This window comes from Piliocolobus tephrosceles, chromosome 2 (genome assembly GCF_002776525.5).
Source record: "Piliocolobus tephrosceles isolate RC106 chromosome 2, ASM277652v3, whole genome shotgun sequence".
Classification (NCBI taxonomy): Eukaryota; Metazoa; Chordata; class Mammalia; order Primates; family Cercopithecidae; genus Piliocolobus; species Piliocolobus tephrosceles.
This window is the reverse complement of record NC_045435.1, coordinates 49,831,649-49,858,366: the sequence shown is the minus strand read 5'-3', so window position 1 is coordinate 49,858,366 and position 26,718 is coordinate 49,831,649. Positions and strand designations below refer to the sequence as shown.

The following is a 26,718-nucleotide window of genomic DNA, read 5'->3' as shown; positions in this document are numbered from 1 at the left end:
CTTGTCTAAAATCGCACCACTCAGAAGTAGCAGCAGAAGCGGAATCTGAACGCAGGTGGTCCATCTCCAAGCTCTTCACCACTGAATGTCTTGCTTCCTCTCTTAGAACAGCCAGTGGAGCACAACCTACCGTCTTTTGTGTCTGAGGTCAGCTTTCTCCCAGACAGGCATAAATTCTCAGAGCTTAAAGCCTTCCCTATCTGGTCAGGCATTATCAGGAGTGGGAGAAGCGCTTTCCTAACCTGCCCAGATAATGATTTCCAAGCACAAGGGAAAGAATCAGGCTAATTTTGGCCGGGCATGATGACTCACACCTGTAATCCCAGTAGTTTGGGAGGCCGAGGCAGATGAATCACCTGAGGTCAGGAGTTCAAGACCAGCCTGGCCAACTTGGTGAAACCCCCGTCTCTACTAAAAATACTAAAAATTAGCCGGGCATGGTAGTGCGCACCTGTAGTCCCAGCTATTCAGGAGGCTGAGACAGGAGAAATCACTTGAACCTGGGAGGCAGAGGTTGCAGTGAGCAGAGATTGGGCCACTGCACTCCAGCCTGGGCAACAGAGCCAGACTCCGTTTCAAAAAAAAAAAAAAAGAATCAGGCTAATTTTGATAGGCTCTGTGGACATGGGGTTTAGCCGTCAGACTTCTGGCTTTATTTTTCCATTGCATTTAAAGTTTTTATTAAAAGGAACAATACTAATTAAAAAAAAAAAAAAAAAAAAAACTCTGCCAGTAGCTTCCCATTGTATCATGGGCCCCAAATATACACCCTCAGGTAAAAACCTGGGGACTGTGGAAAAACAATCGAAGTGCCTGGGCCCTAGTGCTATAAATTCAGATTCAGAAGGTCTGGGGTAAGGCATCCCTGGAAATTCTGAAGGGTAGCCAGAGAGGGCAGGAGCGTGGAGCATAGCACTGGGGCTCAGGAACCTGCACTTTCACTCGTTGAGGACTAAACTGCTTCTCATTGATGAAAACATCCTTCAATTTCTGGCTCATTAGTCACCTCCTCTGGGAAGCCTTCCCTGAATTTTCAAAGTAGTAAGGCACTCCCCTGACCTCTCACAGCACTTTGTATACCCATTAAATCCGGCACTGCAGGGTAATTATTTATTTTGTCCTTTTGAGCAAGAACTGTGTCTTACCTGCCTCTGCATACCCAGCACTCTCAGTGTCGAGGATGAAGTTGGCGCTCCGTGAATGTTTATTGAGCAACTAGAGGACTAAATAGACACTCCACTTTGGTCCCTGTCTAGAGGGCCTTGTGCTCTGGCCTTTAGACCTAGAAGACCCAAGTTGTAACTTTGCCATTTCTTGGGTGAGCTCTATCTGAGCCTTCATTTGTCTATCTGGAAAACGGGGATAATGACAGTCCCTCCCTGCTGGGGGAGCTCTGATGACACAGGCCAACAGTGGTGATGGTGTTTGTAAATCCCTGAGATGTTGTGTTGGCACACATGTGTGGAGGAGATGGGGTCGGGCCTGTTATTCTTGTCCTGGACTGTTGGCACTCTGAGACGCTGTTTACGGTGACTTCTGAGCTCTGTGCCTGACTTCCCGGGGCTCTAGCACTTGCTGGGGTAGATGGCAGTTCCACATATGAGTATGTGATGCCTTCCAGGAATGGCATCACCAGTTTTGTTGGGTGTTCTGTGGAAGCCCCGACCTCTAGCTCCCTCCAGCCCCCTTCCAGATTTCCTGCTCTGCCCAGAATTCCCTTGCTCCTCCTGCCTACCTTGCAGAGCCCCCAGTGGGTTCCTGGGTCCCTCCAAAGCAAGATGGAGCCTGTTTTAAACCCTTTCAGTGCTGGACTCTGAGGTCAGGCTTGGCATCCGGACAACTCCGCCCTTTCCTCTTTCTAGGGACCTGCCTGTAGGAGTTCTATACCCTTGGGATGTGGGCAGTCAGACCTTTAGATGTATTGACCAGCTGTCATAAAGCTATGCCGCTTGCTTCCTGCTAAATTGCAGCCAGAGTGATGGGAATTATTTGCTTCAGACCAGGAGAGAGCTGTTCTGCCATCATGCCAGTGCCCTTATTCATCATAACCACAGCTTTTACCATTGCACCTTTGCCCATATCAGATGAGTAGATCCTTGCAACATGGCATAGATATCATTATTATTATAACCATTTTGCAGATACGAGAACTGAGGCCCCAAGAGGTGAGCTAAATAACCCAAGAGTAATCTACCCTTGAGCCACTCACTGTTTCCGAGTAAATGAAGAGGAAGGAAGAGCTGACTTTAACGCCTGGAACTTCTCCCTGCCTTGGAGGTCAGGATCTGAGACCACTCTGATTCCTCTCACAGGGCTAAGGGACCATCATCCCATAGTTATGGGTGTTCAAGTAGCACAGGCTGGGGGACCTAGTTTCTAGTCTGTTTTGTGCCACAGGCTTGTTTTGGGCTAACGTATTCAGGTCTGAGACTGCCTGGATCTGCTCTAGGTAGTCAGGCAGACAGGCAGCACAGAAGAGAGTTCAGAAACAGACTCAAATGCAGATAGGAATTTAGTATGTATGAAAGGTGGCATTACAAATCACTGGAGAAAAGATAGATTTTTCAATAAATGGGCTTGGAGCAATTGAAGAACCACCTGGAAAATATTAAGTTGGATCGCAGCACACTCCTTTCTCCAGAATTAATTCCAGATGGATCCAAAATTTAAATTAAAAAAGATAAAATTATACAAGTACTGGAAGATATGACATTCTTAAAATAATCTCAGGGCAGGGAAGGCCTTTCTAAGTATAATGTAAAATCCGAAATACACCAAACTTTTTTTTATAAATTCTAATACCCAGAATCTTTAAATGTCTTCATCACAATACTATAAATACTGTAAGCAAAGTCAAAAGACAAAAGTCACCTGGAAAAACTGGCCATAAACATATATCCAAATATGAGCTAATTTTCTCAATATATAAAGAGTCCCTACCGATCAATAAGAAAATAGAAAAAAGGTCAAAGAATGTGAACAGAAAAGGAAATACAAATGGCATTTAAAGGTGTGAAATGCTCAACTTCCCTCATTATAAAAAGTGTTAGGTCAACGAGATGCTATTTTTTAGCCAATCAGATTAGCAAACATTTAAAAGTTAGACAAAATATTCTGTTATTGAGCTTATGCAGAAACAGACGCTCTCATAAACTGCTGCATGAATAGTCTAGCCTCTGTCGATGGAGAGCACTTTGGATCTTACATAATCTTAAATGCACAAATCCTTTGACCCAGCAACACCACTTCTAGAAGTCCATCCTAGATGACATGTGCTCATCCACACATGTGAAGTGATAATTGCATGAAGAGAGTCTGATATAGAAAAGCTTGGAGACTGTCATAAATATCCACCCACAGGGTACTGGTTAAATAAATGTTGATATACATCCATATATGCTTTACTCTGCAACTGTGAAAAAGAACAAAGCCAGTCCACATGAACCATAGAGAATGATTTTCAAGGACCATTTGTTTACAAGAAAGGAAGGATGGAGGGGGAAGGGAGAGAAAGACAAAGAAAAGGAGGAAGGCGGAAACAAGGAAAGAAGGAAGGATGACAGGAGGTGGGGGGAAGGAGCAAGGAGCTTGTTTATGTGTGGACACATACAACACACACACATACGCATATGCTTGCACAGCCTAGTCCTGGAAGGATACACAGGACACTAGTCACAGACATGCTCATCCTAGTGACTGAAATTCTCATTTTGGGCCTCAATGTTGTTATCTGTAAAATGGGCCCATCTGGGTCTCATGTTGGGCAATCCTTGGCCCTAAGGTCTGGAGTCTTCCTGCTTGTTCTAACAGGAGCTGCTATACCCCCTCTCCTCCCTAGTTGATTGGAGACCCCTCAAGATTATGCAGTTCGCCTTCCATTGTCTCTCAGGGTTATACAATTCCAGACCTGCCCCTTCCCAAGCCTCAGAGGAGGGTGCGGCCAGAGGGGATCCTCTGGCCTGGAATGACCCAACTTCAGGATCGTTAGTGTGAGCCCTGCTTTCCATTACTGACAAAGCTATCTTTTTCTCTGCTGAACAGAATTATTAATACTTAAGCAAAGAGTTTTCAGTCTCCTATGACACAAACACAGATGTTTGTTAAAAGGGTATAGGGGGCTCCTAAGAAACTGGGATGGGCCATTTGGAAAGTCAACTGAAAATCTGTCCCTAATTTTTTTTTTCTTTTAACTACAAAGATTATGTAATAGAATTACAAAACATTTTGAAGAAGAGAAAAATAGTATCTTCAGAAATCCCAACCCTCAATCCCAACTCCTACTATGATTCGTATTTTTGTGTAGTTGTAAACATGTAAACATGGTATACATTCTGTTTTCTAGCCTGCTCTTCTTTCTTTAACATATGTCCCAGGTGTTTTTCCATGTTGCCAAAGTCTCTGTAGCCTCCAACTGTAATGGTTGCATAAGGTTCCATCAATTGCTTTTGCCTCGATTGACTTAACATTTCCCAATTGCTAAACATCTCAATTTCATCTCATTTTTCCTGTTATCAAAATGTGTGATGCAGAGTTTTCCTGTTTATAACATAGAAAATAATTCTTTAAGGGGATGTTGTTCAAGCCAAGTCAGCAAGGAGATACAAATGGACAGAAAATGTTTGGGGGAAAAATAGCCGCCTTCATTAATAAGTAAATTAAAATCAGGATACACGTGAACTATCATTGTTTAACTTTATCAAATTGGCATTCAGTTTTTTTAAATTGACAATATCTAGCGTTGGTAAGAATGCAGTCAAAGCATAAAACAGCATGGCTTTTAAGAAGAGCAATTGATTATATATAAAGACCTTTAAGAATATCCATGCCTTTTCATTCTGTAATTCCGCTTGTAGGAAGTTATCATAAAGAATCAGGCCAGGCGAGGTGGCTCACACGTGTAATCCCAACACCTTGGGAAGCCGAGGTGGGTGGATCTCTTGAAGTCAGGAGTTCGAGACCAGCCTGGTCAACATGGCACAATGCTGTCTCTACAAAAGATACAAAATTTAGCCAGGCATGGTGGCACTTTAGAAGGCTGAGGCACAAGAATTACTTGAACCCAGGAAGTGGAGGCTGCAGTGAGCTGAGATTGCATCACTGCACTCCAGCCTGGGCGACAGAGCAAACCCCTGCCTCAGAAAAAAAAAAAGAAAGAAAAAAAAGAAAAAAGAAAGAATCAGATATACACCCAAAGATTTATACATAAGGATGTGCATTACAATTCTATTTATATTAAAAAATGAGAAACACTCTTGAATGTTCAACAATAAGTTAATGGTTAAATAAATTATGGCAAATCTGTATGGTAGGAATTTTAGGTAGCTATTAAAAATCATGTTCTTGAAAAATATATAATGACATGGAAAAAAAGCTCACAATGTTGTGTTTAGTGAAAAGTAGAGGATGTAAAACCAAGACAGCCAAAACGGCATCATCCTAATTTTAGAAGAGACATATGTTAACAGATCAGGTCCACAGAAAAGAGTGGGTGTCTGGTTTGCCTTTCTTCTTCTTTAAGATCTGAAGCGCTTCCTGAAGACGGGAGTATCCTCAGACATCATTGCCTCATTCCTGTTCCTTCGTGCATAAGTTTGCCAAATATGAAATAATGCATACCCGACTTTTCTACAGCAAGTGCAGGACTTAGAAACTAAGTATATTTGCATCAGTTATCTCTTCTGACCTTCCCAGAAGCCCTCTGAGTGAGCAGGGAAGGTTTTGCCCCCATTTTACAGAATGGGCTCAGTGAGGTTGAGTGGTCTGTGCAAGGTCACGTGTCTCCTGTGTAGCTGCAACCCCGGATGTCTGTATTCTCAGACTAATGTATTACCCTTCCGAGTCCAGGAGACACCCTCAGACTTATGTCATAGACCAGCTGAGTGGGTAGGAGAATAACTCTGGATCCATAATCACCTTAGATTGAATCCAGGTATTCAATCCTTCTGACTCAGTTTCCTTGTCTGTACAATTGGGAAGATAACAGTACTTACCTCAAGAATTAAATAACCTAATACATAGAAAGCTCTTAGAATAGTGCTGGGGACATTGTTAGCCCTCAGTCAGTATTGGCCCGTATTGTAACGAGATCCTTGGCATCTGTGGATTTAACAAGTTTCACAATTTTCTAGGGACCCCTCTGGTCCATGACAGGTAATGGGTTGTTGTTTTGCTGAGACAAAAGTTAACTACTCTTACGGAATGATATTATGACAATTTGAAAACACACACATATAGTTCTTTGTGAAAAATAGCCACTGGCTGGGCGTGGTGGCTCCCACCTGTAATTCCAGCACTTTGGGAGACCAAAGCGGGCAGATCACTGGAGTTCTAGACCAGCCTGGCCAACATAGTGAAAACTCATCTCTACTGAAAAAAAAAAAAAAAAGAGAGAGAGAAGAAAAGAAATAGCCAGGCATCATGGTGCACACTTGTAATCCCAGCTACTCGGGAGGCTGAGGCACAAGAATTGCTTGAACCCAGCAAACGAAGGTTGCAGTAAGCTGAGGTCATGCCACTGCACTCCAGCCTGGGTGGCACAGTGAGACTCTGTTTCAAAAATAAGAAAAATAGTCACTAAAGGAGTTAGAGTGGTAAAAAATGCAGGAATTTGGAGGAGAGATGGGCAGGAATGCTGTGCCTCTGGGAGACTGTGATCGGGAGAAGCCAGGAGCCTCCTACCCTTTCTGGTGTGTTCTAGGGTGCCTTTGGGACACCCTGATGGATGTTTATACAAGGGTGTCATCAGGATGATGTTTAGCCATGGACCCAGGAATGCCTAGTCCTACCCTTGATCAGCTGTCCCAGCCCAGAAAGTCCAAAGGGGGAATGTAAGTACCCAAAGAACACTGACTAGTCCAGGTGCAGTGGCTCACACCTGTAATCCCAACACTTTGGGAGGCCAAGGCAGGAGAATGGTTTGAGCCTAGGAGTTCAAGACTAGCCTGAGCAACATAGTGAGACTCTGCCTCTTAAAAAAAAAAAAAAAAAAAAAAAAAAAAAAAAAAAATTTTTTGTAGAGGTGGAGTCTCACTCTGTCACCCAGGCTGGAGTGCTGGAGTACAGTGGCATGATCTTGGCTCACTTCAACCTCCGCCTCCCAAGTTCAAGCAATTCTCCTGCCTCAGCCTCCCGAGTAGCTGGAACTACAGGCACACACTGCCATGCCCAGCTAATTTCTTTTGTATTTTAGTAGAGATGGGATTTCACCATGTTGCCCAGGCCGGTCTCAAACTCTGAGCTCAGGCAATCTGCCTGCCTTGGCCCCCCAAAGCGCTAGGATTACAGGCGTGAGCCACCACAACCAGCCAAAAAATTTTTTTAATTAGCTGGGTGTGGCCTGTGGTCCCAGCTACTCTGGAGGCTGAGGTGGGAGGATCACTTGAGTCGGGAGTTTGAGACTGCAGTGAACACTGCTCACATTGAGCAGCGAGTCACTCTGAAATTGTGGCTCCAGGAACCCTCCTGGCCTCTAAGTGAGACAGGAAGATCTCCTTCCTGGTCCACACTTGGGCCTCAATGCTTGCCACATATGCTGCCTCCAAGGCCACGCTGACCTGAGCTTCTTGTTCAGGTCTCCTGAGGACAAGTTAGCAGGTCAGCCACCACATGGGAGGAAGAGCTCACAGTGCGCCCCCTTTCATCCCTTGTTCAGCACCGTGCAACCTCCATCCCTGGCCCAGTGGCCAGCAACCTCCTTGGCCTTGGAATCTGGCATCCTTATTAATACTCCCTCCCTCCTTAGTTGCTTTGTCTTGCTTAGGGAATCAAAGTTAAGGAATACTTAAGGAATTACAATGTTGACATATCGGACTGTGCTAACCAGAACCTAATTATCTGTAACAGGGTGTATATATTTAGTCAACATATCCTGCTACTAAAACCTGCAGTAAACAGAAAGGGGTGGGGAGCCATCAACAACCCTTTGATCATCCATGTCAAGCATGCGCCCTGTTAGTTTCTCAACACATCTGAAAGGGCCTTAGCGAAGGAAATGTCTGGTGGAAAAGGAGAGGTCAAATACCCACCTCCCCCTCTTCCCATAGCACCAAGAACCAGATTCCAGGAGCTTCGGGTGTTAGTGGAAGGCTGAAGAGGGGATTGGTTTGGGAAGCCATATCTCTTATCTTGCCTGAGTGTCTGTAGAAGCCAAGTAGAGAATCTGTAATTCTGAGCAACTGTCTGACCTTCATATGCACCCCCCACCTGACTGGACTCTTTCTACGGGAAAGATAGTCGGTGCCAAAGTCCCCAGACCCTGGGGCCAGCATGGAGACAGCCCCAGACTCAGTTACTACATCACTGCTAATGAGCTAGAGGAATTAAGTATGTAAGTCCAGCCAACCCTCGTGGTTTAATTCAGAGTTTCCTCACGAGAGCACAGTTGGCGTGTCAAGAGATAATTCTTCACCCAAGAAATGTGGGAGCCCCTGCACATTCCTGGCCCAGCCCATTAAATGCTATAGCAACCCTGGTCCCTAGAACCACAAAAATGGCCCCATGCATTTCCAAACATCCCTATGGGGCTGGCATGGCCCCTGGCCTTGTTGAATTGAGTGCAGTGCTAGACTCTTCTTATGGGGAAAAGAAGCCCAAGGGTTTAAAAGATTGGGGTGGACAAAGATGGAAGTGGTTTGAGTCCCCTGTCCCCTTGGGTTTCATCCCAACTCTCACTGGCCAGACATTGTCCACTGGGCGTGATAAGTTACCTATCGATGGACCTTTATTAGTAGCAGTGATAGTTGTAGTACTTTTTATTGAACTATAATATACATAAAAGTATACACATGTCGCATGCACAGCTGCGTGAATTTTCACCAACTGAACACACCTGTGTAACCAGCATCCCAATGAAGAAAGAGAATATGACAAGTACCCTGAAGCCTCCTCATGCCCCCTTCCAGGGCAGCCACTATGCTGATTTTTAATAATATAGGTGGCTTTTGCCTGCTTTTATGCTGCTTTTTTCCTCTTTTAGCTCTACCTTATGTTTGTGATAGCCATCCATGTTGTTGTGTATAGTTGTAGTTCATTCATTCTCATTGCTGTGTCATATTCCACAGTGTAAATACACAGAAATGTATCCATCTGCTGTTGAGATAGGTGCAGGGCATCTCATCTGGGGTGATGATAAACAGGGCTGTTGTGGACATTCTAGGTCTTTTGGTGAACATATGCATGCATCTCTACTAGGTCACAGGCACTTGTTTTTGTTCGTTTGTTTGTTCAATAAGAGTAATCACTTGCAGTCCCAGCTACTCAGGAGGCTGAGGCAGGAGGATCACTTGAGTCCCGGAGTTTGAGATCAGCCTGGGCTACATAGCAAGACCCTGTCTCTAAAATAAAATTGTACAAAGAGCATTCACAACAATTGAGTCAGGTCTCCAAGTATCATCTAAGCAGATAAGATGAGCACTCAACAGGCCACCCATCCTAGATGGAACCCAGTCTTCTTATAGTTCTCTGTCCCTTCAGCCATCAGAGCTGGGCCTTGCTGTCTTGAGTTCATCTCTCCCAGGGCTATTAGAGGTACGGGCTAATCTCTTATTAACGTCCTTCCCTCTTAGAGTCAGTCAGAGAAGCCATGGCTCAATCATTATAGACTCAACTGTTTTATCATGTTTTAGGAGACCAAGTTTAGTAATAAATATAAGCTAAAGCATGTTTATTTTCTGGTTGGGCTGATCAGTACAAAATTATTTCTAACTCATTATATATTATAAGCCAGAACATCAACAACATCTAAATATAAGCATGGTTGTATAACTCACATTTTACTCTCCCTGAGGGCAAGCTAATCATAGCAAAATCTTTTCAGAAATATCCCATATGCAGGCTGATGTCTGCTCTTTTTCTCCTCTCGTAAGTTAAAATAATTGCAAACAGAACTTGTAAAAAAATATCTGACTCAGTTGGCAAAACGAAGCTAGCAGTAAATTAAAACTATTAATATCAGGCTAGCAGTTATTCTGCCTTATGTTTTGAGGTTCTGTCTTTTTAAGGTGGGTGTCTCTGTCCATTCAGGCCACTATAACAAAATATCATAAACTGGATGGCTTATAAACAACAGAAACTTCTTTCTCACAGTTCTGGAGGCTGGGAAGTCCAAGATCAAGGCACCAGCAGTTTCAATGACTGGTGAGGGTCAATTTTTGGTTCATAGACCAAACCTTCTCACTGTGTCCTCACGTGGTGGGAAGGGTGTCTTAGTCCATTCAGGCTGCTATAACGAAATGTCATAAACTGGTTGTCTTATAAGCAACAGAAATTTATTTCTCACAGTTCTGGAGGCTGGGAAGTCCAAGCTCAAGGTGACAGCAGGTTCAGTGAATGGTGACGGTCAACATTTTGGTTCATAGACTGAGCCTTCTCACTGTGTCTTCACATGGTGGGAAGGGTGAGGAGTCTCTGTCAGGCCTCTTGTGTAAGAGCACTAATCCCATTCAGGAGGGGTTAGAATTCAACACATGAATTGATGGGGAACAAATATTCAGACCATAAGCAGCTGGCTAGGGAGAAAAGGGAAAAGATTTAGGGCAACTTCACAAGATATCAGCTTACATATTTACTACAGTGATGCGTTGTTTTCTGCTTTGCAGAGGAATATTCTTTATCAGATTTGTGGGGAAATAAAAATGATGTTGCCCATCTTGAAGTTTGTTGACTTGGTAATTGGTTTCCAAGCATAAATGCAAATGTATGTGTAGTATAAGTGTGTGTGTAGGGTTAAAATCAGCTGTGCCCCAGACCTGGGGACTTTATGAGATGCTTGTGTGAAGGACACCTGCTTTTCCTAGAAGAGAGAAAGGATACATTCTTATTAAGGGTAGTACTGTGTAGTTAAAGAGTCAGAGAACTCAAAGCAAACAGACCTAGGGCACCTTCTGACTGTATGCATTTGATCAAGTTTTTTCATTTCTGCAAGCCTAGCTTTCTCAACAGTGAAACAGGAATAATAATTCCCACCCTGTTTATTGTAAGGATTAGAGATAATAAAGGCACTCATTAAATAGTGGTGTCACCTCAGGCTCCCACCCTGTCTCAGACTCTGTGCCAGACACTTACCCATGCTTCATCTCAATGTTACATAAATTTAACAACTTTTGCCTCCTTCATATAGCAACTGTACTATTATTTACTTAATAACTTTTAAAGTCAGCTCACAGCAGGGCGTGTTGGCTCACACCTGTAATCCCAGCACTTTGGGAGACCGAGGTCAGGAATTCGAGACCAGCCTGGCCAACATGGCAAAACCCCATCTCTACTAAAAATACAAAAAATTAGCTGGACATGGTGGTATGCACCTGTAATACCAGCTACAGGCTGAGGCAGGAGAATTGTTTGAACCCAGGAGGCAGAGATTGCAGCGAGCTGAGATTGTGCCATTGCACTCCAGCCTGGGTGACAGAGCAAGACTCTGTCTCAAAAATTAAATAAATAAATAAATAAATAAATAAATAAAGTCAGCTCACTTTTTAACTTAAGCCTCATCCTGAGCAATAAAACCTGTGAAATTGCCAGTTTGATGTGCTTTTTTTCTAAAATGCCTTAAAATTGATGCATAATACTTAAAACAACAGCTTCTTTGTGAGATACCGAAAAAATCATCACTGTGCTTACAAACATTTCTATGCATACCACACTTTGGGGTCCTCCAGATTCCCCAGAGACATCCTGGAACGAGGAGTACTACCTCCACCTTAGAGACACTGAAATGGATTTCCTCATCAACATCACACATCCGGCCGAAACCTTTGAGAGGTCAGTCTGACATCCCTTCAGGACATTTTCCTTTTAAGCAGAATCTCTCAGATCCTGAATCCTCTTGTTACCCATAACCAAGAGGAGCAAAACGTCGTCAAAAGTGGTTCCTTGGAAAACAGTCAGCTTCTGCAAAGTTGTTTTCTTTTTGAAAAGATTCAGTTTCCTCTTAGTCCCTTGTAAATCAAACCCACACTGCCAACGTGAGAGGAAATCATAAACAGCTGTGCCTGGGGCTAGCTGGACAGTCCCAGCCGCCGGCCTTGAAAACCAACTGTGCTTCCAGCTGGGACCACATTGAGGCGTATCTGCCATGTGGCTCCTCAGTCCCCCACCACTGGAAATGCCCTCCACTTCAGCGTAGGGAGTGGGAATGACCTACTATGCTGAAGCTCAAGAGTCTACGTGTATTCATCAGAACCAAGTGACTCTCATGACAGTGCTGGATGAAATGAGCTATCTGGAGAATCTCTTGTTGGTGTCCTGCTTCTTGCCCTTTTGAAAGCCTCAATTCGGGTATGTTATCCTGGACTCTCTGGGTTGCAAGGGACAGAAACCACCTCAAGGAGCTCCTCATAGGGATACAAAGGCATCCCAAAGAAATCAAGGCAGAGCTGCAGATAAGCTTCAGGAAGGACTGGAACAAGGGGCTGAAATGTGCAGACCACCCCCCTTCCCATGCTTGTCCCCACCCCAAACACGCTCTCTCTCTTCCAGTTACTTCCTGTGTGTCTGATTCATTCTGTTCTTAGCAGACTGTCTGTCACTGTTTCCAGCATCCTGTGGCAGAAAGCAGCCAGCAACAGCTTTTGAGTTTTATGTCCCCCAGAGAGAGACTAAAATGCTTTCTCTCTCAAGCCTAGTTCCAGCCTCCCAGAGAAGGGACTCTGCACTCCGGCCCCTCCAAGTCCATTCTCTTTCCTGCAGGCAGAGTGATCTCTTCAAAATGTAAATCTGGCTGCATTCCCTCCTCCCTCTGAAAACTCCTCGATACCCCTTTTGTTTTTAGGCTGGAGGTAGAACTCTCCACAGGATCTTACATGGTCCGGCCTCTGCCTAACTCTCCAGCCTCATGCCTCCCTGGCCCTGCGTAGCCTCACTGCAGTTGCCCAACTCCTCAGCCAGGCCTTTTCCCGTGCCATTCCTGCGTCCTGGAGTGCCCTTTCCTCCCCCTTCAGCCTCCCTAAGCAGGTCACATCCCCATCTTGTAGACACTCCTCACTCACATTTGTCACAAAGGCACTGTTACATTTGTCTGTGTGATTCCTTGATTTTTTTTTTTTTTTTTTTTTGAGACAGAGTTTCACTCTTGTAGCCCAGGCTAGAGTGCAATGGTGTGATCTCAGCTCACCGCAACCTCTACCTCCCGGGTTCAAGCAATTCTCCTGCCTCAGCCTCCCAAGTAGCTGGGATTACAGGCGTGTGCCACCATGCCTGGCTAATTTTTTTGTATTTTTAGTAGAGATGGGGTTTCACCATGTTGGCCAGGCTGGTCTACACTCCTGACCTCAGATGATCCACCCACCTTGGCCTCCCAAATTTTTTTTGAGATGGAGTCTCGCTCTGTTGCCCAGACTGGAGTGTAGTGGCATGATCTCTGCTCACTGCAACCTCTGCCTCCCAGGTTCAAGCGAGTCTCCTTGATGTTTACTCATCTATCCCTCTTCAACTGCTCACTCCATTAGGATAGGGACATGCCTGGTTATTCGCCTAGTACATGGGAGTTGTCCTATACTGATGGTGAAGCTAATGTTTGTGCCCTTTATTGAATCATCTCTCAGAGCCCTTCAGCCTACCTAAAATATTTGAGAAGCTGACCATTTGGAAACTGTTTATGATGCTGTCACACGGTATTATATCCCCAATCAAACATAGCTGTTCAACTAAAGTGTGGTCCATAGACTAGCAGCATCAGGATCACCTGGCAGCTTGTTAAAAATGTAGAATCTCAACCGGATGCAGTGGCTCACACCTATAATCCCATCACTTTTGGAGGCCAAGGCAGGCGGATCATGAGGTCAGTAGATCGAGACCATCCTGGCTAACACGGTGAAACCTCGTCTCTACTAAAAATACAAAAAAAAAAATTAGCCAGGCATGGTGGTGGGCGCCTGTAGTCCCAGCTACTCAGGAGGCTGAGGCAGGAGAATGGCGTGAACCTGGGAGGCAGAGCTTGCAGTGAACCAACATCATGCCACTGCACTCCAGCCTGAGAGACAGAGCGAGACTCTGTCTTAAAAAAAAGCAGAATCTCAGGCTGGCCCAGCCCTATTCAACTGGAATCTGAAATTTAACAAGATCCCCCCGTGATTCATGAGCATGTTAAATCTGAGCAGCATTGAGTTAGGATACCCTTTTTTATGTTCCCGTAACTTCCCTTGATTTCTTTCAATTTATAATTGCTTCCTTTGTGTTTGACTTAACTGAGGTTACAAAGTTGGGCAAAACATTCAGGGTGCCAGCCCTTATGTTTTGCCCAACTTTGTAACCTCAGTGCCTAGTATGGTGCCTGGCATCTATAGGCAAAGATATTTCTCCTTCTAAAATTATTCCCCAGAAAAGGGGCCATACAAAGCCCTTTATATTATAGGATGCTCTATAAATTACTTTGTTTTGAACAAAAGGTACTGTCTGGGAAAGGCACATTAATCTGGCAATGACCTCAGTGCCAATTTGGATGTGTACAGTGTTCACTCAATGAATTCAATAAAAAATAGGTAAAGAAATGCAATCCAATTTAGTAATCATTTCTGGAAAGTATGACTTCACAATTGTAATCACTGGTCATCACTGTAAACATGCCTTTTAAAGACCATCTTTTAAAAGTATTACAGTACGTGATTACATTCTGGGGTCAGGACATACATCCACAAAACTAATTGAAGGAAAAATACAGCTCATTGAAGGCTCCTCTGCTGTCTACACTGTTTGTAACCCTCCAGCATTAACTCTTGGGAACTGAGGAAGGACCACATTTGGCAGGTCTGTGATTGGGAATTCCTACTCTGCATTTTATTAGCTGGTAATTGGAGGTGTGTCTCTCAACTCCAATCTCATTCCCTGCCTGGGAAATGCAGAGGCTGCACTCAACTCTGCTTGTCTTTCAGCATAATTTATTCTACTGTTTAGCTGAAGCCTCAGTTGCCTGGTTCTCCCTGGGCCCTCATTACTCCCCAGTACCCTCAGTCATCTACCTCTTTTCACTAGCTTTAGCATGGGGGAAGTGGAAGCTTCAGGCTCTGCGTCTGCAAAGCTGTGAGGTCCTAACAGCTGCGGTTTGCTGTTTGCATCCTCATGTGTCCTGTCCTGGGACATCCCCTACCTTGCCCGCCAAGGAGTTCAGGCCCACGGTGCCTGCTCATTCCCCTGAGTGTCTGCCCTTCCCCACAAAGTAATACCCAAACCAGCTTCCATCCCCCATCCCCCCACATTCCAATTCCCTGTGCTCTAAACGTTCTCTCCCTCTGATCTGTATAATTTCCATTTTTCTTGCTGCCAGGATTTTATTTAATGAAAGGACAAGTTAACAGTAGCAAGTGAATGACTGAGAGACCCAGCTCTTTTTCTTATAATAATCGCTGCTATTCATTGACTGTCTGGTTTTGCCTGGTTTTTGGATTAGAGGTGCAGGTAAATGGTAGTGCCATTCTCTGAGATGGAGAAAGGAGAGTAAGGACTTCCTGTCAAAATGCCTGACAGAGACTGGGCACGGTAGTTCACTCCCATAATCCCAGTGCTTTGGGAGGCCAAGGCAGGAGGATTGCTTGAGCCCAGGAGTTCGAGGTTACAGTGAGCTCTGATTGCATCACTGCACTCCAGCCTGAGTGACAGAGTGAGACCCTATCTGGAAAAAAAAAAAAGGGCTGACTGAGCTGACAATCTTCATAATAACCATAAGAAGATGCTGGGCGCGGTGGCTCATGCCTGTAATCCCAGCACTTTGGGAGGCCAAGGTGGGCAGATCACCAGGTCAGGAGATCAAGACTAGTCTGGCTAAGATGGTGAAACCCCGTCTCTACTAAAAATACAAAAAATTAGCCAGGCGTGGTGGCAGGCGCCTGTAGTCCCAGGTACTCAGGAGGCTGAGTCAGGAGAATGGCGTAAACCCAGGAGGTGGAGCTTGCAGTGAGCCAAGATCGTGCCACTGCACTCCAGTCGGGATGACAGAGCAAAACTGTCTCAAAAAAATAATAATAATAATTAATAAATAATAAGATAATTACAATAGTTAAGAATGTACACTAAGAATGTACACGGGTGAAAACTTTATAGACGTGACCTTTTTTGAATCCCACACCACCCTGTGTATTGTAATCTCTCTCTCTCTCTACACATACACACACAGAAATACACACACACACACACACGCATATATTTTTTTTTGAGACAGAGTCTCACTCCATCAATCAGGCTGGAGTGCAGTGACACTATCTCAGTTCACTGCAGACTTTGCCTCCCAGGTTCAAGCAATTCTCATACCTCATCCTCCCAAGTTACTGGAATTACAAGTGCATTCCACCACATCCAACTAATTTTTGTATTTTTAGCAGAGGGATTTCACCATGTTGGCCAGGCTGGTCTTGAACTCCTAGAGGCTGGTCTTGAACTCCTGGACTCAAGTGATCTGCCTGCATCAGCCTCTCAAAGTGCTGGGATTACAAGGGTGTAATCTCTATATGATAGGTGAAACAGTTCGGGGATAGAGAGGTTAAGCAGCTTGCGTATGGTTGTATTTTCCATTAGTGGTGACCCCAGGATTTGAGCAAGTCTCCTTAGAGGTCTAGTGCTTACTTAGGAAGCACACTGCCAGTCCCAGGAGCTGCCTCACTCGCCGTCACCTCAGGGCCTTTTCGCATGCTGTTCCCTCTGCCTGCAGTGCCCCACTATCCCCTTGCCTGGCTAATGCCCACTCTCCCCGCCGGCCCTGATTTTGACAACGCCTCCTCCAGGAAGCCTTTCCTGCGCACATCCTTCCTGTCCTGGACAGTGAGCTGCCTCCCCAGTGCTCTCACAGTCCCCACTTCCCAGCTGTAGCACCTGTCCTGCATGTTGTAATTGCCTGCCTGCCTATCTGTTCCTCTCCTAGGCAGAGGACTGTTTCTGGCCCCTCACAGTCCTCCCAGCACCTGGCACAGAGCCCAGCACACAGTAGGGACCCAGGCATATTTGTCACTTGCTGTTGATGGATCTAAGAGCGTGCTTTGCTGGAAAGATGTACAGTTGACCACGTTGCTGGCTCCATTTCAGGTGCTCCCCAGGTGAGGAACCTGAGAAATGGTCATTTGGGTTGGTTCATAGGATAGTCACAGTTGGCAGACATCCCCCTGCCTCCTGGTTAATAGAAGCCTCGTCTTGTTAGGTAACTACCCTTCAGAGAAGGTGACCCCATTCTCAGCTCAGCCCATCATGGGAAACCTATTCCTGTTGCTGGTGATTTTTTCAGTAGTGGACATGACACATGTGGGAGGTTGGTGAGGCTGGGGTCCAGGTGCCTCTAGAAAAGTTCTCCTTGATCTTAAGAAAGAGATGAAGAGAAGGATCCTTGGATGTTGTTGTGTCTGGGTGTGACCTCTGGGACTGTGGCAGCTATCTTGCAACCAGGAGGTGATCTGGTTTGAGGACACGACTGACAGATGCAGAGATCGGCAGAACCAAAGATGGAAAGGATAGGAGTCCCTGATGATGTCGTTAAGGTGTGAAGCTAACTCAGCCCTGGAGCTGCCCTAACTTGGGACTTCTCATTAGAGGGAGTATACATTTCCGTATTACATAAGCCAAGTGGAGTTGGGGTTTTCTATTACTCTTAGTCTAGATCATCCTAATGACTACGCTATGCCGTAGAGAGACCATATGGTCTGTGACTGAAGAATAGAGCAGGGACATGGACTCAGCTCTGCCATTGAAGAGCCTGGAACATCCTTTGTGCACAGCTTGGATGCCACTTCTCCACACAGCTTCCTAGAGGCCAGGCCAGGAAATCATTCCTCCCTCCTCTGTCTAGCGTTTCCACGATCCAGGCATTCATCTCTTCCTGCAGCTTGTGAGCTCTCCAAGGCAGGAACTATGTGCTGTTCATTTCTGCATCCCCACACTTATACCTCGCACAGAGTAGGCACTCGAAAAATGATTAGGGAATACATGGAAGGGTGAGGAAATTAATATTAATATATTACCATTACCTACCCCCTAAGCAGAAAAGTGTTTCCCTGATCATTCCATTTGGCTTACAAATGAATACGGCATTTCCCTGCTCTGGGGCTCAGCTCCTTCATCTGTAAAATGGGAAGGCTGGACTGGATCACCAGCTCAAAAAAACTCCAAGACTTAATATCATTTTATCGTAATGGCCTACGATGTGCAGGGCTGTGAAATAGAGGGAGGGATTAGATGTAGCCCCTTCCACTGAGATGCTGAGGGTCTAGAGTAGAATTCTTTGTTTTTTAAGGGGGAATAGATCCCTTTGAGGGCCTCTCCTCAGAAAGATGCTCCTGCCCTCAAAATGCTGTGTGCAGTTTTAGGGGATCTATCAGTTGATTCGCTAGAGAAAGGCATCCAGAGGCCCGCTGCTGCTTACTGGCCCTGTCCAAGCTGGAACTCAAACAGAGGAAACATGCCATCTTTCTCAGAGGATCCCCTTGGTCTAGAAGGGGAAGCAGAGTGCACATAAACCAGTTGCCCTAGGCCTGAGAGGGGCTGACAGAGGCAAGGCCCGAATGTGCAGGAGAAGGATCTGACTTGCACTGCTTGTACTGAAGTTCGCCAGGTGCTCAGACGGAGGAAGCCCTTTTACAGGCAAAGGGCTATAAGTGCACAAGCCCCAAAATGTGAAAGGGCAGTGGTATTATGGGATGGTGAGTAACTGTGCGGCCAGACCTAAGCAGAGGGACTAGACTGGGGGGACAGTAGAGCGTGGTGGGAGGGGCAGAGAAAGGCATGAGGGAGAGGAGCTAAGAGGAAGTCACTGTGTCCTGGATGCTTTGGGGTGTGTGCCTAACAGTCGGGATCAGAGTTGGGGGAACCTCTGCAGAAGTTCGTTCCAAGAAACAGGCTGAAAAACCAGCATATCTTCAGACTAGTCGGAGAAGGGCTGTCTGAAAATTCCAGGTGTCGCCAGGGCTGTTGCCACACCCTTGAGGGAGACCTGCCCAGGAAGAAAGCTCGCCTGTCTAGGCCTTGTCATGTGCCTGCTGAGCAGCTCACAGGAAATATGTCCAGCTCAGAAAAATAAAAGCAGGGACCTTGCCCCTCTCGGTGAAGTCCAGGCTATTGTTAACATTTCCGAGAAGTTAAAGGAAATCGTTTGTCTGCCGCCCAGGCCTGGGGCAGTGTTGCGGAGCCTCCTGTTTTGCCGAATTGCCTGGGCTGGCCATCTCGGTGTACTCCCCCTCACCAGGGACAGGCACCAGGACTGAAGAGCTGGAGGTTTTGGAGTAATTCAGAGGTGGGGAAAGTGGATTCTTCCTTAATACATGCAGTTGAGTTTTACGGTAGATAAAATTATTTCTAATTTCTAATAAAAGGAAAGATTAAAAGGAACCTTTGAGGCTGGGCGCTGTAGCTCACGCCTGTAATCCCAACACTTTGGGAGGCCAAGGGGGAGCAGATCATCTGAGGTCAGGAGTTCGAGACCAGCCTGGCCAACATGACAAAACCCCTTCTCTACGAAAAATACAAAAATTAGCTCGGCTTGGTGGTGAGCGCCTTGTAATCCCAGCTGCTCTGGAGGCTGAGGCAGGAGAATCACTTGAACCCAAGAGGCAGAGGTTGCAGTGAGCCGGGATCACACCACTGCACTGCAGCCTGGGTGACAGAGCTAGACTCTGTCTCAAAAAATAAATAAATAAATAAAAATAAAAGGAACCTTTGTTTGGGAACCACTTTAACTAGATAATTTCTAAGACTTCTTTCAGCTTTTAGCATCCTGACCCTATGTGGTATTGACCTCCCAGCCCCCACACTCCTCCATCCCCTAGCCAAGGTGTTTTTTTTTTGTTTGTTTGTTTGTTTGTTTGTTTTGAGACGGAGTCTCGCTCTGTCGCCCAGGCTGAAGTGCAGTGGGCGGATCTCAGCTCACTGCAAGATCCGCCTCCCGGGTTCACGCCATTCTCCTGCCTCAGCCTCCCGAGTAGCTGGGACTACAGGCGCCCGCCACCTCGCCCGGCTAGTTTTTTGTATTTTTAGTAGAGACGGGGTTTCACCGGGTTAGCCAGGATGGTCTCGATCTCCTGACCTCGTGATCCGCCCGTCTTGGCCTCCCAAAGTGCTGGGATTACAGGCTGTTTTGTTTTACAAAGACTTTATTTTTCTTCAAGCAGTCTTAGGTTCACAGCAAAATTGTGCTGAAGGTATAGAGATTTGAATGTACCCTCTGTCCTCACATATGCACAGTCCCCTGCACTGTCGACATCCCCACAGAGTGGTGCATTTGTTACCATGGATGAGTCTACATGAGCATCATTGTCACCCAGAGTCACAGTTTCCATGAGGGCTGAGGCTCTTGATGTTGCACTTTCTGTGGGTTTGGACAAATGGATAATATGTATCCACCATTCTAATATCGTGCATTTTTTACTCCCCTAAAAATCATCTTTGATCTGCCTATTCATCCCTTCCCCTGCCCAAACCCTGCTAACCATTGATCTTTTTACTGTTTCCGAAGTTTTGCCTTTTCCAGGACACCATACAGTTGGAACCATGTAGTGTGTAGCGTTTTCAGATGGGCTTCTTTCACTTAATAGTATGCATTTCAGTTTCCTCCATCTCTTCCCATGGCTTGATAGCTTATTTATTTTTAACATTGAATAATATCCCATCATCTGGATGAATCATAATTTACTCATTCATTTACCAAAGGACATCTTAGTTGCCTCCAAGCTTTGGCAATTCTAAATAAAGCTGCTTTAAACACCCGTGTGCAGATTTTTGTGTAGACACAAGTTTTCAGCTCTTGGGGAAACACCAAGGAGTACAGTTGCTGGATGGAATGGTAAGAGTATATTTAGTTTTGTGAGAAAGGCCAAACTGTCTTCCAAAATGACTGTACCATTTTGCATTCCGGCTTCTCAATTAATTATTTCTTTCAAGGAGCATGCCTTTGGTATTGTATCTAAAAAGTCATTGCCAACCCAATGTCATCTAGGTTTTTCTTGTGTTATCTTCTAGGAGTTTTATAGTTTTGGTTTTATGCTTAGGCTTATGGTCCATTTTGAGTTACTTTGTCTGAAGGGTGTAAGGTCTGTGTCTAGATTTACTTTTTTGCGTGTGGATGTCCAGTTGTTCCAGCACCATTTGCTGAAAAGAATTTTTCTCCATTGTATTGACTTTGCCCTTTTGTCAAAAACAACTTGACTATATTTGTGTAGATTTATCTCTAGATTCTGGATTCCGTTCCATTGCTCTGTTTATTCTTTCACCGATACCATACCATTTTAGTTATTATAGCTTTATAGTAAGTCTTAAAGTTAGGAAGTGTCAGTCTGCCAACTTTGCTCTTCTCCCTCAATATTGTGTTGGTTATTCTGGGTCTTTTGCTCTCCAAAGAAACTTTAGAATCAGTTGCTTATATCCACAAAATAACTTGCTGGAATTTTGATTGGGGTTGCATTAAATCTATAAATCAAGTTGGTAAAAACTGACATCTAGACAATATTGGGGGTTCCTATCCATGAACATGCTGTCCTTTAAGCTACCTATATGCCTGCTTCTAACTTTTCCTTAATGGAAAGGAATGGGAGAATAGGTATCTCATTCATCAAACACCTACTGTGTGCCAAAAATCATTTAATGATTTCACAGCTCCATAAGGATGAGATTATGGCTCCCGCTTGACATTCACTGAGGCTCAGTGGGATGTTCATAGCCATCCATTAAACAGACATGAATGGAGGACCTACTATGTGATAAGCCCTGAACCAGGAGCTGGAGATGCAACAGAGAACACATTAGAAGTGTTTCCTGCACTCATGGAGCTTACTGTCTGTGGGAGAGACAGGGACACATATTAAATAATCCCATAGATAAATGATGTTAGGATAGTTTATTCTGGGGCTAGGGAAGGCTTCCTGGAGAAGGTACTATTTGAGCTGAGATTGGAAGGATGAGTAGATAATAACCAGAGGCCAGGTGTTCCAAGCAGAGGGAATAGCACTTGCAAAGCCCACAAGACAGGAAGCAGCTTAGAGCCTTCCAGGACTCAGAACTGTGTACGACCAGAGCATGGAAGGGAGGATGAAATAAGCTGATGCTCACTGAATCACCAGAGGGGAAGGCCGGGATCAGCTCTGCACAACCTCGTGGGCCTCAAAAAGGGAGGGCATGGAGAAAGAGAACAAACTATGTGTTAGGTGCTATACCAGGTGCTAACACACATGCGATCACCTTTGATCCCTGTAGCTACCCCATAGTAAATGTTATCACCATCACCATTTTACAAATGAGAAAACAGAGGCTCAGAGAGGGACAGTCCTCCACTGGTCAGAGGCAGAGGCAGGCTTCCCAAAGCTCGATTCCGAATCCCATGGTCTCCCCAGCTCAGGAGCCTGGAAGCACCAGGTGCAGTCCCCAGTGGGTAGCGCCTGGCCCCTCCTTTCCCAGATGCGAGGTTTCCTGCAGGGAGAGCCCAACCAGGCTCCCTCCAGTCCCACGTTTTTGGCTTCTGGCCTGTCTCTGTGGCATCCTTGCTTGAAATCAGAGAGAGAAACATGGGGTCTGGTAATTGTATTCCATTAAGCCTAATTAAGATGCAGATTTGCACAGTTAATGAAGAAGGCAATTTGGAAGCAATTTTGCCAGTGACACAGGACTCTCATCAGCGCGGCTGTTCTTGTTAGGTAGGTCTGAGGAGATGGGAATGTATGCACTGCCACCCACCAGGCTGCATCTGGCCAGTCTCCAGGGAGAAATTCTTCCTTCTGGAGAAGGACAACCCACCCTAAATAGAACGTATTGTACGGAAACTGCTTGTGTCATGTGATCCCCTGTGTGGAGATCATCCAGCTCTGGACCCCTGGAGTCCCAACTGTAGGTTCTGCCCTGCCCTGGTCCCTTGATATGGGCAGGAGGGCCTGAAGCAGTTATCTGGAACCAGACTGCCTGGGTTCAAATCCCAGCTCCACCACTCACTAGCTGTATGTCCTTGGGCAAGTTTCTTAACTTCTCTGGGCCTCAGTTTACTCCTCTCTGAAATGGGATAACAACATCAACTGAGAAAGGCTGCCATGAGGATGAAATGGAATTATGCATGGGAAGCACTCAGCAAGTGCATGGCACATGAATGATGGACATTTTCTTTTTTTTTTTTTTTCTTTTTGAGATGGAGTCTCGCTCTGTCACCCAGGCTGGAGTGCAGTGGCGCGATCTCGGCTCACTGCAAGTTCCACCTCCCGGGTTTATGCCATTCTCCTGCCTCAGCCTCCCGAGTAGCTGGGACTACAGGCGCCTGCCACCTCGCCCGGCTAGTTTTTTGTATTTTTTAGTAGAGATGGGTTTTCACCCTGTTAGCCAGGATGGTCTCCATCTCCTGACCTCGTGATCCGCCCATCTCGGCCTCCCAAAGTGCTGGGATTACAGGCTTGAGCCACCGCGCCCGGCCATGATGGACATTTTCATGAGCTCTCCCAGCACCGCATGTTTCACATGGGCAAGAGCTCTGTTCCCCAGCCCCCAGGTTCACAGGTTTCCTTTTTTTTTTTTTTTGAGACAGAGTGTCGTTCTGTTGCCCAGGCTGGAGTGCAGTGGCACGATCTTGGCTCACTGCAACCTCTGCCTCCCAGATTCAAGTGATTCTTCTGCCTCAGCCTCTTGAGTAGCTGGGACTACAGACGCGGGCCACCACACCCAGCTAATTTTTGTATTTTTAGTAGAGACGGGATTTCACCATATTGGCCAGGCTGGTCTCGAACTCCTGACCTTGTGATCCACCTGCCTCGGCCTCCCAAAGTGCTGGGATTACAGGCGTGAGCCACCGTGCCCAGCCCACAAGTTTTCTTTTGCTGCTACCAGATGGCTGCCATTTGGGGCTGGACCTTCCCCGGGCCCTGGATGCCCTGTCCCTGAGGTCTGTCTGGCTTGAAGCTGGGGCATACCTGGCAGCTGGCCTCTTGCACGGATTGCCACCCGGTGGTTGGCTGTTTTCACATCTTTGTTTTTTTGTTTTTTTGTTTTGAGAGAGGGTCCCCCAGGCTGGAATGCAATGGCAGAATCTCGGCCCACTGCAACTTCTGCCTCCCAGGTTCAAGTGATTCTCCTGCCTCAGCCTCCCAAGTAGTTGGGATTACAGGCACACGCTACCACACCTGGCTAATTTTTGTATTTTTGGTAGAGACAGAGTTTCGCCATGTTGGCCAGGCTGGTCTCGAACTCCTGACCTCAGGTAATTTGTCTGCTTCAGCCTCCTGAAGTGCTGGGATTACAGATGTGAGCTACCACACCAAGCCTGTTTTCACATCTTTGTATACCAAAGTTGGCCTGTCATCCTGGACTTCCTCCCAGCACTTGACTGCACTTCTTCACTGCCCCTCCACTTCAGTGGCCAGTTTTGTTTCTAAGTAAGTTACTTAACTGACATTATTGTTATTATAACTAAGATTTATGGACTGTTCACTGTGCCAGGTGCTTTACCTATAATTATGTAATTTCATCCTTACAAGAATTTATAGATGCAGCGACTGAGGCGCAGAGAGGAAGAGTGACTTGCCGGGGTCATACAGCTAGCAAGGGGTGCCCCTGGAAGTCAAACTCTTTGTGCCTGACTTCCAAACTCATTGTTAAGCCTTCTATTCAACCTCTTCTGTAGTTCCAGGTACCTGCGCCTGGCATGTGGAGCAGAGGAGATGCAGAGACCACTGTCTGCACCCTCGAAGGGCACAAGGACCTGTGGAAAGGGACAGACAAGGGAAGGTCAATGACAGAACAGGGTGGGAGAGCTGAGGAGGGGGAAGCTGGAGAAGGAGTGTGGGAAGGTCTGAGGAGGGCTTTTGTCTTCTCAGGGCGGAGTCAAGGAAGGAGGGATTACAGAGAAGGACGCACTCGGCCTGAGAGTTGAAGGACGGATGGAAGTCTCTGGAGATTTGCAGTGGAACGGGCTTCGGGGGGACTCAGCAGGTGCAGTGGCACGGAGGTGTGAGATACTGGGGTGTATTGAAGTTTGGGGCCTGGGGGTTGATGGTGGGCAGGGGGCTGCAGTGGGAGGGGAAGGCAGGAAAGGTAGACAGAAGCCAGGTCATGCTGAGCCTTGAAAGTCAGGTCAGGCAGAACTTACTAGAGGTTCAGAGTGGTGGGTCCTAGAAAGAGGCTGACCTGGGCTGGGCACGGTGTCTCATGCTTGTAATCCTAGCACTTTGGGGGGCCGAGGCGGGTGGAACACAAGGTCAGGAGATCCAGACAATCCTGGCTAACACAGTGAAACCCCATCTCTGCTAAAAAAAAAAAAAAAAAATACAAAAAATTAGCCAGGCGTGGTGGCGGGCGCCTGTAGTGCCAGCTGCTCGGGAGGCTGAGGCAAGAGAATGGTGTGAACCTGGAAGGCAGAGCTTGCAGAGAGCTGAGATTGTGCCACTGCACTCCAGCCAGGGCGACAGAGTGAGACTCCGTCTCAAAAAAAATAAAAATAAAAATAAAGAGGCTGACCTGAACTGGAGCATGAACTCCTTCACTTACTTGCTGTGTGATCTTGGACAAGACCCTTGATCTCTGTAAGCCTTAGTTTCTTTTTCAAAAAAATGGGGGTAATCAAAAGGCTTCCCTCCTAGGATGATTGTGAGAGTTTGTGCAAGATATTTCAGCTCAGTCTTTGTACATAGTGACCCCTCCATCCACAGAACTGCTCCCCCTACTTGGAGGCCCTAGGGAGCCACTGCAGGATCAAGGGAGAGGAGTGGGCATCCCCATGTACCCAGTGGGCCTGTCTGGCCCATGCCGTGACATTTGTCAGGAAGGGCGGGCGTCATGGACCACCAAAACGGGGTCAAAGGTTAAATAAAAGGAAGAGGTTTTCCCACTAAGAGGTTTATCACTTAGAAGCAAGAGCAGACAGTCTTTCCACACAAGAGCAGGATGAAGAATTGAAAACTGTGTTTGCCAAACTTTCACACTCCTCTTCGCCATTTTGTCACGTCTCTTTCCTGCCTGTTCTATTATTTCCTCAACACTTTTCTTTAAAACAATTTTAGATTGGCTCCAGTTTTTCCTTTTTTCTTTTTTGAGACAGGATCTCGTTCTGTCACCCAGGCTGGAGTGCAGTGGCGCACTTTTGGCTCACTGTGACCTCTGCCTCCCGGGTTCAAGTGAGTCTCGTGCCTCAGCCTCCCAGGCAGCTGAAATTCCAGACATGCACCACCACGCCCAGCTAATTTTTATATTTTTTTGTAGAGACAGACTTTTGCCATGTTGGCCAAGTTGGTCTCCAACTCCTGAGCTCAAGCAGTCCACCTGCCTTGGCCTCCCAAAGTGCTGGAATTACAGACATGAGCCACCACACCTGACCACTCCAGTTCTGTTTTTTGGTTTTTTCATTTTTTGTTTTTTTGTTTTTTTCGCTTAGCTTCCTAACACAATACTATCTGTTAAATCAAAAGTTTGAAAAAATATCACTTGAAATCCTTCTACTATGATAAAGTCGCAGTGAACAATCTACAATTTTTGTAGACATTTCTGCAAGCATACACACCCATACATAAAATGTTACAGAAATATGATTATGTATCATTTTGTCATCTTCTTAATTTGACTATTATGGACACCTTCCCATATCAGCAGAGAAAGTCACACGGTTATTATTATTATTATTTTGAGATGGAGTTTCGCTCTTGTTGCCCAGGCTGGAGTGCAATGGCGTGGTCTTGACTCACCACAACCTCCGCCTGCCAGGTTCAAACAATTCTCCTGCCTCAGCCTCCCGAGTAGCTGGGATTACAGGCATGCACCACCATGCCTGGCTAATTTTGTATTTTTAGTACAGACGGG

General features: G+C 45.9%; 1 protein-coding gene across 2 annotated transcripts in view; it reads left to right on the top strand.

The window, feature by feature from the left end:
- Positions 1-26,718, top strand: part of HRH1 (histamine receptor H1) — a 110,749-nt gene that overhangs the window by 29,068 nt on the left and 54,963 nt on the right. Inside the window, exon 1 of one of the 2 annotated variants that reach the window (XM_023218437.1) lies at positions 24,794-24,874. The exons of the other annotated variant lie outside the window; for it this stretch is intronic. The gene's annotated coding sequence lies outside the window, so the exon portion shown is untranslated. Of the gene's footprint in view, positions 1-24,793; positions 24,875-26,718 lie in introns of those variants that run through there. 2 annotated transcript variants of the gene reach the window in all.